The 12,237-nt window shown below is 42.1% G+C and overlaps 1 pseudogene; it reads left to right on the top strand.

Annotated features, from left to right (window-relative positions):
* The first annotated feature begins 5,975 nt into the window (after nucleotides 1–5,975).
* Nucleotides 5,976–6,472, top strand: LOC102857022 (annotated as a pseudogene).
* Nucleotides 6,473–12,237: the final 5,765 nt, after the last annotated feature.

Below are 12,237 nucleotides of genomic sequence, written 5' to 3'. Positions count from 1 at the left end.
TCCATGGGAGAATGAAGCCTTGTGGAGCAGTCCTGCGGGGTTGCTGTGATTCAGAATGGAGTCAACGGCAGTGGATTTTACCACAGATTGATTTGCTTATACTAGAATATCTTTCTCTCTCTCTCTCTCTCTCTCTCTCTCTCTCTCTCTCACAAACACACACACACACACACTCAAATTGTATGCACTTTGTGTAAGATATCTCAAAATAATTTTCTTCCAGTCAAATTCAGCAGTAGGGTGTAAGTGTCATAGAGTCATAGATGACTCATAGCAACCCTATGAACGAAAGACCTGTACACTTGTATAACTTTCATCATTTCTCTAAGTTCACAGAGTTTCTGGAGGCAAGCCATTTCGGAAGTGGATGCCATTCCTGCTTCCAAGCTTGTTTTAATCAGAAGCTCTATCAAACACGGTCCACCATGAGCAACCATTATCACTTTGACACATCCGTGTCACAGTATTGAGCATCAAAGCAACCATGAGTTACCTCTATACTGCGATTCACAGACCAGTGCTTTATCACTTAGAAGAATACTAACCTTAGTTACACTAATTGTTAACAGTTTCTGATAACCCACTACCATCTGACCTGTCTCAAAAGAATTTTTAAATGTATCCATGTTGTTGCTGCTTGTATCAATAGTTTATTCCATTTTTGTTGCTAGTGGTATTCGATTGTATGATTTATCACAGTTGGTTTATCCATTGAAGGATCCTTGGATTACTTTCAGATGTTAACTGTTAGGATAAAGTTACATACATTCTTTAACAATTTTGAAAGTATAGGTTTTCGTTTCTCTTGAATAAAAATCTAGGTGTGGAATTGTTAAGTCTCAGAAGTTTTTCTTTTTCTTTTTTTTTAAGAAGTCTTTCTTAAAGGGAGCTCTGGTGGCCTAGTGGCAAGAAGATGCACTGCAATTCCAGAGGCACACAGTTCAAATCCACCAGATGCTCTTCTGGAAAAGGAGGGACAATCTCCTCCTGTACCAGTCAGATCTGATTTGATGGTACACGCACACAAAATAATAATAAATTTTTTTTTTAAAAAAAGAAGTTTTTCTTAAAAGATAGCCTTCAGGGAGCTCTGGTGGCCTAGTGGCAAGAAGCTGCACTGCAATCCCAGAAGTACACCATTCAAATCCACCATATGGTCTGCTGGAGAAGGAGGGACAATCTCCTCCTGTACCAGTCAGATCTGATTTCACAGTACACACAGAGAAAATAATAAAATAAATAGAATTTTTTTAAAAGACAGCCTGCAAGTGGACAAATATTGTATGATCCCCTTTAAAGGAATAATCTTCTTCTTGTTGTTGTTGATTGCCTTCAAGTTGCACAACTCATAGAGACCCTATGAACAAAAGGCTTGAAACCCCTCCACAACAATCGACATTTACATGAAAATGTGTAGTCAGTGGATTTGAGATCACTAGAGGCTTAAGTGTGGAGGCAACGAAGGGTTGTTGCTGCTCCATGAGTATAATGGTTCTGCTCCAGTTATAAGAAAATTTGGAAAAGGATAGAAGTGAGAGTAGCACAATATTGTTAGAGGAATTAACACTGAATTATATACTTAAAATATGGGTAAAATGGCACATTTTATTAATGTCATTTTACTCAGATCTAAAATCTACACCAAAGAAACAGTATGCAAGAGAGCCATTGACATATTGTTTGGTCAAATCTACTGCCAAGGACCTCTTTATTATTTTTATTAAATGTTAATTGGTAAATGTTGTATTAAAGTGCTCTTTACAAGTGCTAAAGAGCAAAGATGTCAGTTTCAAGACCAAGATGCACTTACCCAAAACATGGTATTTTTCAACTGCTTTGTATGCATGTGAAAGCTTGGCAATGAATAAGGAAGATGGAAGAATTGATGTCTTTGATGTGTGTTGTTGGTGAAGAATATTGAATAAAGTATAAACGGCCAAAAGAAGTAGCAACTTTGTCTTCAAGGAAGGGTAACCTTGGAAGATGTCCACCTTCCAAGCAAGGATGTTGAAACTTACCTTGTCAGAAGAGTCCAGACTCTGAAGAAAGCCATGATATTTGGGAAAACAGAAGGTCAGCAAAAGAGAGGATGACCCTCGGTAAGATGGATTGACACAGTGACTGCAACAGTGCTTAAGTTTGCGGAGAGAGAGGAAATTGTGCAACAATGAAATAATCTTTTTAAAGAGAAAAGTGAACTGGGGGGGGGGAGGAAAATGTGTAACAATGAGTGAATGGAAATCCAAGTTTTCTGTAAACTTTCTGTTAAAAGACCAATAAAAAGTAAATTTAAAAAACCCAAAAACCAAAACACAACGGCTTAAGACAGCCCAGGGTTTCATTTCTCCTGTGTATATACAGGAGGCAATGCATCGGAGTCAACTCTAGGGCAACTAACAACATACTTTGCTATAATAAAATTGAGGAAGGGGCAATGTTTCTGTTTCAGGACCCTAAGCTGGCCTGGTCCTAAGCCAATCGTCTGAGATTTCTCTTCCTCTGGGCTCACATCACTGTTGCAACACACAATACTCTCTTCGCCCCCTCCTCCACCTTCCCCCTCAAGTGGCAGCTGCTGGGCGTTGGCCTTTCACGTGCATGTCCCTCCTTTCTTAAGGTTTCTTTCTAAATTGCCTAATGACAGGTTTATCTTGGGTTTATCTCGTGTTTAAAATATCAGGAATTTCTGGTAGCAACAGGCAGGTGCAGCATACGCAGCCCAGCAATAGTCCCATGACCGATGCTGCATGAGCCAGCCTTTGGTGGGAGAGGGCCTCGCAGTTCTGATTCCCGTGCGGAGCCTCAGCTCCCCCAAATCATCTTCTGCGAGAAAAAAAAAACAAAACACAACCCGGATGCTTCCAGCTAATTCAAACATTTTGCCCAGGATACCTGATTCTCATGTTTAAATGTGTAATTTTCTTACACACACACACACACACACACACACACACACACACACACACGCTGTTGTTGTCAATTGCCATTGAGTCGTAGGCGACTCCTAGCAACCCTATGAAAGAGAGTCCTTGGCACTTGTGTGACTTTCATCTTTTCTCCAGGTTCGTAGGGTTTCCAGAGGCAAGCTATTTACCAAAGAGGATGCCACCAAGCTTGTTTTAACCAGGGAGCGCCACCAAACACTGTCTACCATGGGTAACCATTATCGCATTTGACACATCAGTGTCACAGTGTTCAGCTTCACAGCGACCACAAGTCACCTATGGCAAGCGGACACCCCAGGGCTATACGACCTAGAAGAATGTTTCATCACCAACACAAAGACAGGCCTTAGGGCTGCGGATTAGAGTCACCCACCTTTGGCTTGGTAGCATCACTTTTGGTGCACTAGACTAACTGGTCTCTCTCTATGTTGTTAAGTGCTGTGGAGACATAGGTGATTCATAGCGACCCTATGAACGAAAGTCCTCCACACTTGAATGACTTTAATCCTTGCTCCAGGTTCATAGGGTTTCCGGAGGCAAGCTATTTACGGAAGTGGATGCCACTCCTGCTTCCAAGCTTATTTTAACAGGGGAGCACCACCAAACACTGTCCACCATGAGCCGCTATCAAGATGCCAGCCATCCCCCCCAGTCAGCTAGCCAACTTCCAGAGTGAAGGGAGACTCCAGTGCCCAAGCCTTGTGAAGGAATTTAAGCTACCGCCTGGAGCAAGCTCTGCAGGCTCTGCCCTTACTTCCCCTTAGTTTAAGGCTCTGGGCGGCCCATCCACTTTTGGAGGGCAACAGAAACAGTAACACACAGCAAAAAGGTCCCAAGAAACTTCCCTTGCCTTGACTGCCACCAAGTTGAGCCACCATTGAGATGCCAGCCATCCCGTCAGTCAGCCAGGTGACTTCTAGAGTGGAGGGAGACTAGAAACAAAGGAGGATAGTAAAAAAGAAGGATGGGGGGAAAGGGGGATAGTGAAAAAGGAAGATAGAAAGAAAAGAGGCAGTAAAAATGGAGGAAAGAAAGAAAGGAGGATAGTAAAAATAGAGGATAGAAAAAAGAGGGATGGTAAAAAAGGATAGAAAGAAAGGAGGATAGTAAAAAATGAGGATAGACAAAAGGGATAATAAAAAAGAAAGATAGAAAGGAGGATAGTAAAAAAGGGAGGGTAGAAAGAAAGGAGAATTATAAAAAAGGATAGGAAAAAGGAGGAAAGAATTAAAGGAGGATAGTAAAAAGAATAGAAGAAAATAGGATAGAAAGTAAGGAGGAAAAGAAGAAAGAAGAAGGATAGAAAGAAAGACAGGATTCAAGAGAGAAAGAGACCTGACTCTGAGTGTACCTAAACTCAACTCTGAGCCTAACTAAGCCTGACTCTGAACCTAATTAAATCTCACTGTACACCGAAGTCCAACTCCTAAGTCTCATTCCAAGCCTACCTAGACCTCACTCTGAGCCTAACTAGGCCTTACATTCAGCCTGACTAAGCAGCACTAAGCCCCACTCTGAACGTAAGTAGGCCTGACTCTGAGACTAACTAGGCCTGACTCCAAGCCTAATTAGGCCTGACTGTGAGTCTTACAAATCTCTATTCTGAGCCTAAGTAAAACTTACTGTATGCCTAAACCCAACTCCTACTGAACTAAGCACTGCTCCAGACCTAACTAGGAACTACTCTGCGCCTCACTAGGCCTGACTCTGGGTCTAATAAAACTCAACTGAGCTTAACTAAACCTGACTCTGAGCCTAACTAAATCTCCATGTATACCTAAGCCCAAGTCCTAAGCTATCTAAGCCTGACTCGAAGCCTAACGGGACTTAACTATGAGCCTAACTAGGCCATACTCTGAGCCTAACTGTAGAGCAGTAAAACTTCTAGGATGAAGGTTTCCTCCAAACATGAAAACCTCTAGGATGCTATGGCCACCGTACTGGAGGCAAAAAGGGAAAAAGAAAGATGAGAGAGAGAGAGGGAGAAAGAAAGGGGTAGAGAGAGAAGAGGATAGAAAGAAAATAGGATAGTAAAAAAGGAGGATAGAAAGAAAGGAGGATAGTGGAAAAAGAAGATAGAAAGTAGGATAGTGAAAATGGAGGATAGAAAGGAGGCTAGTAAAAAAGTAAAAAAATTATATATATAATATTTTTCTGTGCATGTGGCAAAATGCAGGCTAGAAGAACATTTTAAATTGTTTTGCATAAATTATTTGGAGCTGACCCTCCAGGGGGTTTTCGAAGACAGTAAATCACATGGGAGGAGACAGCTCATCCTTCTTTGGAGCAGCTGGTGGATTAGAAACTCACACCTTTGAGCTGGCCGCACACTTAGCACTAAGCCACCAGAGCTCCCTGAACATTTATATTGAGGTTGATAGTGATACTTCAGCTCACTCACACCGATCACTTGTATCCCCGGAATGGAAATGGGATGAATAAAACAATGGAGAGACAGGCTGAGCTTGGACGTCTTCCTTCATTTCTGCCCATCTAGCATGATGAGCAAGGAACGGTTGTTAGCTTAAGGTCATAAGGACCCCTGGCCTGTTGACTTGATTTACACCCATGTGGCCACTAGGGCTGAGTGAGGAGGCCAACGGGTCTGGAGCACAGAGAGAAGTGTGGCCTTCTGAGTTTTCAGCAGCTGCTTTTTGGAACCTAGTCACAGATGATAGGGGATGAGTTGACCAGACCCAACCAGATAAAGAGAAGATGATCCCTTTCTGTGAGCTGGGATTGATTGTTGATGATTTGCTCTAGACTAGACCTTTGCTTACGAATGTAGATGCTCAAAGTTTCCAAGTTGAACAAAGAATTCTTCAGCAAAAGGTTACTCAGAGTATTAGTTTGATAAAGATGGGCAAATCAGCAATTGGCTAGCTAAAAGGCAGATATGAGAGCATGAGGCATGAAGTAGCTGGCTTACATGCTTTCTCAATAGTAGTTGGTAGACCGGCTCGCGTGGTGGCGGCGGCAGCTGCAGCGTCTCCGTGAGGAGGTGGGGGGGGGGGGGGGGGGGGGGGGGGGATGACGTCAGCGTCCACCATCAAGGTCTGAGAGATCTTCTTGGAGGCCAGCGCCGCCTTCACGAAGCTCATGCTCGGGGATGCAGCTGCATCCCGTGGCTGACTCTTGGCCCGCAGGTGCGAAGTGGAAATAGAGATGCTGAGGGCTGCTGTGCAGCGATTTGGGGACGATCTTAATCACATCAGCTGTGTCATCAAGGAACGGACAGTGGCTCAGATAAAGGCCACCTGTGAAACGAAAAGTATGAAGACTCTGGCATCCCCCGTCCAGCCGAATCACCTAAGAAAGGGCCCAAGAAAGTGGCATCTGGTGTTCTGTCGCCTCCTGCATCAGCCCCCCCACCCAGCAGCTCCATTGTCCCTGAGGCCGGAGGCCCCCCTGTAAAGAAGCAGAAAGCTGACAGCCTGACCTTGGATTCTGGACTTCTCATGACCTCTACTCTCCCATTGAGACTTGCACCTCTGACCCCTCTTACTGTTCATCCTGGACCTGTATAGTTTACCTGGGACTCTACTGAGGCCTACACAAGATCAAAGGACTGCTGGGGCTGGGAAGGTCCACCGTGCTGCCCCCCTATGTAGGCATCTACCTCTACCCCCTTTGACATCCACCTAATGGACATTTTTAATGTTGTTGTTGTTGTGTGCCGTGGAGTCACTTGCGACTCATAGCGACCCTATGTACAACAGCCCTAAACTCCGCTCTGTGCTGTGCCACTCGCACCGTCTCTGACACTCCCATCCCAATTATCCCAGTCACTGAATCAATCCACCTCATAGAGGGCCTTCCTCTCCTGCGCTGTCCCTCCACCCTCCCAAGCATGATGTCCCTCTCCAAGGACCTGTCTCTCCTTACAACATGTCCAAAGTATGTTAGACGAGCCTCAGAATCCTTGCCTCCAAGGAGCCACCTGGTTTAACCCTTTCCAGGACAAATCTGTTTGTTTTCCTAGCAGTCCATGGTATTCTCAATACTCTTCTCCAGCACCATTGGTCATTGTCCAACTCTCTGATGCATAACAGGTGATTGCGAAGACCATGGCCTGTATCAGACGCACCTTAGTCTTCAAAGAGACACCATTGCTCTTCAGCACTTTGGAGAGGTCCCTAACAGCAGACTTTCCCATGGCAATGCACCTTTTAATTTCCTGGCCGCTGGTGCCAAGACTGTTGACTATGGAGCCAAGCAAACTAAAGCTGTGTACAATCTTAATCTCTTCACCATCCATCCTGATGCTGCCAATTGGTCCAGTGGTGACAATCTTTGTCTTCTTGACATTGAGCCTCAATCCATATTGTAGGCTGCAGTCCTTGACACTCTGCAGTAGGCGCTTCAGGTCCTCTTCACTTTCAGTAAGCAGGGTTGTGTCATCCACATAACGCAGATTGTTGATAAATCGTCCACCAATCTTGACCCCACGTTTCTCCTCATAGAGCCCAGCATAAAGACTTTTCTCTCTCTCTCAAAAAAAAAAAAATAGTTGGTAGGGGAGTTCCGGTGGCCTAGTGTCAAGAATCTGTACTGCCATCCCAGAGGTATGGGGTTTGAATCCACCAGATGTTCTGCTGAGGAAGGAGGAGCAATCTCCTCTCCTCCTGTACCAGTCAGATCCGATTTGATGGTACGCACACAAAAAATAGTACATTTTTAAAAAGTAGTTGGTAGTGGTATTAGTATAAGGAAAAGAACCCTATGATATAATTTTTTTTAAGTGGTATTTCAGAATATTTCATTCCCTCTACCTCCATTGACTTTTAGGGGGTTTCCCTCCATTCTTATAAACTGTTCTCAAATGCCATTTCTGCTAAGAAACATGTGCTCAGACAGTGTCTGCACTTCAACTAAAAACCCACATTCCACATCTTTTCTTAGAATTCCATCATGTCATGATGTTTTTCTGGATTGAAGGTCATCACTGGGTGGTGTGAAAGGTTCTCCCTCCACTGCATACCTGAAGGTTGGTGGTTTGAACACACCTGGAAGCCCCACGTAAGGAAGGGCTGGTGACCTGCTCCTATAAATGTAATAGCCAAGAAAATATCTGGTAATAATTACTATCAGTTTGCAATTGATCCTGCCGAGTGGGTTTGGGATGACTCTTCTTATTTTGTTTCACTCCTCCTATCCTCTTAAATTCCCTTCTAGAAACTTTTAGTTAACAAACAGGTCTGGGGTACTTAAGTATCAAAGTCAAAAAGCTCTAGGAGTGAGGACTACATTATAGCTCTCTTATTAGAAAGTGCCTGGATATAATATAAAATTCGAAAGATATAAATTGCAAAAGTTGCCTCTCTTCCTTGTCTCTCCCCAAAAGCCCTTTTTCTCTTCCGTACTTGAATATCTCTAGTAACTTATCCCATCAGCAATTTGACTCTACCAAGTTACTTCAGGGGATAAAGCTGGGCAATGTCATGCCTTAAAGGTTTACAGCCTCAGAAACCCAATGTTAAGGTGGTGGTAGTACACCATTGAGTCAGAACAGACCCATAGCTTGCCCTCTAGCAAGTTTTCAGGGGCAATTAATTGCACAGTAAGAAAGTACCTATCCTCCCAAGGAGCAGCTGGTGGATTTGAAGCATATGCCTTACCCCAGTGGGTGTTCAGGTGTTCGCTGTGAGCAGGAACTGACTCATAACAACTGGTTTAGTAATACACATTGCATACCCATTGCTCTCCTCCCCATATACATTTGAATGCCATGGCAGGGACTGGATGCAATCCATATAAATAAAAATCGTTTCTCTTACATTTTTATGGGGCTCTGGTTGCTTAGTCCACAGGGAATTGTACTGCTAGCCCAAAGGTGGAACTTCTCAGGCAGCTTCAACCCACCAACAATTTAGAGGGAAAATTTGGGCAATCTCCTCCCATGCAATATATAATCTCTGAAAATCTCCTGAATTGATTCTGACTCAACAGCGGTGAATTATTGAGTCTAAAGTTATTCTTTGCTGTCCACCTATAACACTGCATCTCTCAACCTTTCTTTTAATTAGGTAGTACTGCTTAAACTCTTTAAGTAGTACTTAAATTACATTGTTGTTCTTGTTAGGTGCCACTGAGTTGATCACGACTCATAGCGACCCTATGAACAAAGGATCTGAACTCTGTTCTATCCTGCGGCATCCTCAAACTTCCTGAAGCACAGGAGTTTATTGCTACAGTCACCATGTCAATTCATCTGGTAGAGATTCTTCCTCTCCTTCGCTGACCCTCCACCCTTCCCAGCATCGTGTCCTTATCCAATGAATAGCCCCTCCTAGCAATATGTCCAAAGCATGTGGGATGAACCTCATCATTCCTGCCTCCAAAGAATGCTTTGGCTGCACGCTGTCCAAGACATATCTGTTAATTCTTTTGTTCAGTGCTCTTCTCCAACATCACAGCTCAAAAGCATCAATTCTTCTGTCATCCATATTCATTGTCAAGCTCTCAGATGAATAGCAAGTGATTGGAGATAGTATGGCCTGAATCAAACGCACTTCAGCCCTCAAACTGACATTATTACTTTTCAATAATTTGGAGAGGTTCCTAACTGCAGATTTTCCAAGCACAATGCATCTTCTATTTTATGACAGCTGGTACTAAGAGTGTTAATTGTGGATCCAAGCAAGATGAAGCTGTTGATAGTTTCAATCTCTCCATCCATCGTGATGCTGCCTATTTGTCCAGCAATAAGAATCTTTGTTTTCTTGACATTGAGATGCAACTCATCGTAAGCTACATTCTTTGATCTTCTGCAACAAATGCTTCAAGCCCTCCTCACTTTCAGCAAGCAAGATTGTGTCATCTGCATAATGCAGGTTATTGCTCAGCATAATTTACTCAGCATACAGATTGGGTAGGTATGGAGACAGAATACAACCCTGAGGCACTCCCTTCTCAATTTTAAACCATTTCTTTTTAAAAAACACAATTCTTAAAAGATGTGTGTGTCACACAACGCCCCTACCCCTTGCTTTTATTCTTATCAATGTATGTTGGAAATCAATCCTTGCCATTATGTAGAGAACAGCCTTAGTCTTTTTAATAGTTGAATGATATTCTTTTATATAGTAATATCACAATTTATTTAAACTGTTCCTTACTGATAACACTATTTTCCATCTTTGATAAAATAAAGATGATACACTATGTGTACCCATCATCAAAGATACCTACAGGTACTTTTGCAGGATCAAGTCCTGGAGTGAACTCGCTAGGCTAAAGGGTAAACTTCTTTTTCTAGTTTCTTTTTTTTAATTTTATTGTGATTTTTTCATTATGATTTTAACAAAAGTTTACAGAAAAGTTGCATTTTTCATTCATTCTTTGTTGCACAATTTCCTTCCTACTCACCCCTAGTTTGGTTTTTTTTTTAAATCATTCATTGTTGCATATTTTCCTCTCTCCCTTCCCTCCACCTTCCTGAGTCCACTTTACTATGCACCTCTTTACAGTTCTTTTCTTCACCTCTTCCAATGCAGTGTTCATTATTTATCCCCTCTTTTCTTAGTTTCCCCCCAACCCCTGTGTCAGTCCTGTTTTATAACAGTGGCATTATGCAGTATTTGTTCTTTTGTGACTGAAATATTTCACTCAGCATAATGTCCTATAGGGTCACCAATTTTGTATAGAATTTTATGAAATTTTTTGTTTTTCAGTGTTGTATACTATTCCATTGCATGAATATACTATAGTTTTTCTGTCCATTCATTTGTTGATGGGCACTTGGGTTGCTTCTACCTCTTTGCTAATGTGAATAACGTAGCAATAAATATTGGATGTGCATTTAACTGGGTGGCAGCTCTGGTTTCTTTAGGGTATATTTCTAGTAGTAGAATTGCTGAATCAAATGCTATTTCTTTTTCAAACTTTTTGAGAAAGTGTCATACTGTCTTCCATAGTGGTTGCACTATTTTAAACTTCCACCAGCAGCGAGTAAGGGTTGAAATTTCTCCACAACCTCATCAGCATTTGTTGTGTGCTGTTTGTTAAACTTTGCTATTGTTACTGGGATGAGATGATATCTAAGAGTTGTTTTGATCTAGAGATTTTGAACATTTCTTCATTTGTTTGTTCCCCATCTGAATATCTTCTTTGGTGAAGTGTCTATTCATATCCTGTGTCCATTTTGTGATTGGGTTGTTTACCTTTTCCTTATTGAGTTGCTGGAATATTCTATAAACTTAAGATATGAGTTCCTTATCAGATATGTCACAATACTTTTTTCCCAATCTATGGATTTTGCTTTTACCCTGATGGAGAAGTTTTTAAATGTGCATAGAGATTTTATTCTTAGAAGGTCCCATTCATCTATTTTATTCTCTTCTGGTTGTAGGTTAAAGGATAATTTGTAAAGTGGATTTCACATAGCAGTTGTTCCGCCTTAAGTTCCTCCCAAAAAGGTGTAACTCACTGTCTCAGAGTTGAAACCAACTCATAGCTGACACCCCATCAAGTGTCCAAGGCTATAAATCACACATGAGGAGATTTTCCATCTTTCCCATGGAGCCTCTAGTGAATTTGAATGTATGTGTTTAACAGCACAACTCCCTACAAACCATACCACTCGTGCTTTTGCCCAGAAAAATGCAACTGTCTATTGATTCTCACCCACAACAATAGTGTTGCCAAGGTTTTAAACCCTTGCCAGTATGAGAGTGAAAAAGGATAATAATATATTAGAATGCTTCTGCATTTCTATGATACGAGTGAGTGCCTCTTCCAGTCCCCTGAGCCTTCTTTTTTAAAAAAAAAATTTAAATTTATTATTAATTTCAGTAAAAATTTACAGAGACTTTGGATTTCCATGCATTCATTGTTGTACATTTCTCCCCTCCCAACCCTCCCCCCCCAGAACACTGCCCTCTTGGAAAAGTAAAAGAAAAATTCTTTCATTGTTTTACAAACCCTCCCCCAGGTCCACTTTACCATGTAGCCTTCACTCTAGACTCCTGTCATGACAAAAATACCTAATTGCATATCCCTTTTAAACAGTTTTCTCCCTCATCTTTTTCAGTGCAGTATACATTATTGAACCCATCTTTCTCAGTCTCTCTCCAAACCCAAGGTCCATCCTGTTTTACAGCAGCGGCACCATGCAGTATTTGTCCTTTTGTGACTGAGATACTTCACTCAGCATAATGTCCCCTCAGCCTTCTAACTCTGAAATGTGGTAATTTGGTCCCTAGAGTCAGCAAGTGAACTTTTGTCAGTGTGAAGATTTGAGACATTGATTTTATACTACTGGGCTTCTGGGAGTAAATATCATTGAGTGTGG

This window comes from Elephantulus edwardii, unplaced genomic scaffold (genome assembly GCF_000299155.1).
Source record: "Elephantulus edwardii isolate Elephantulus edwardi_28Jun2011 unplaced genomic scaffold, EleEdw1.0 scaffold00101, whole genome shotgun sequence".
Lineage (NCBI taxonomy): Eukaryota > Metazoa > Chordata > Mammalia > Macroscelidea > Macroscelididae > Elephantulus > Elephantulus edwardii.
Note: the sequence above shows the minus strand (reverse complement) of the source record. Positions and strands in the feature narration are given on the sequence as shown.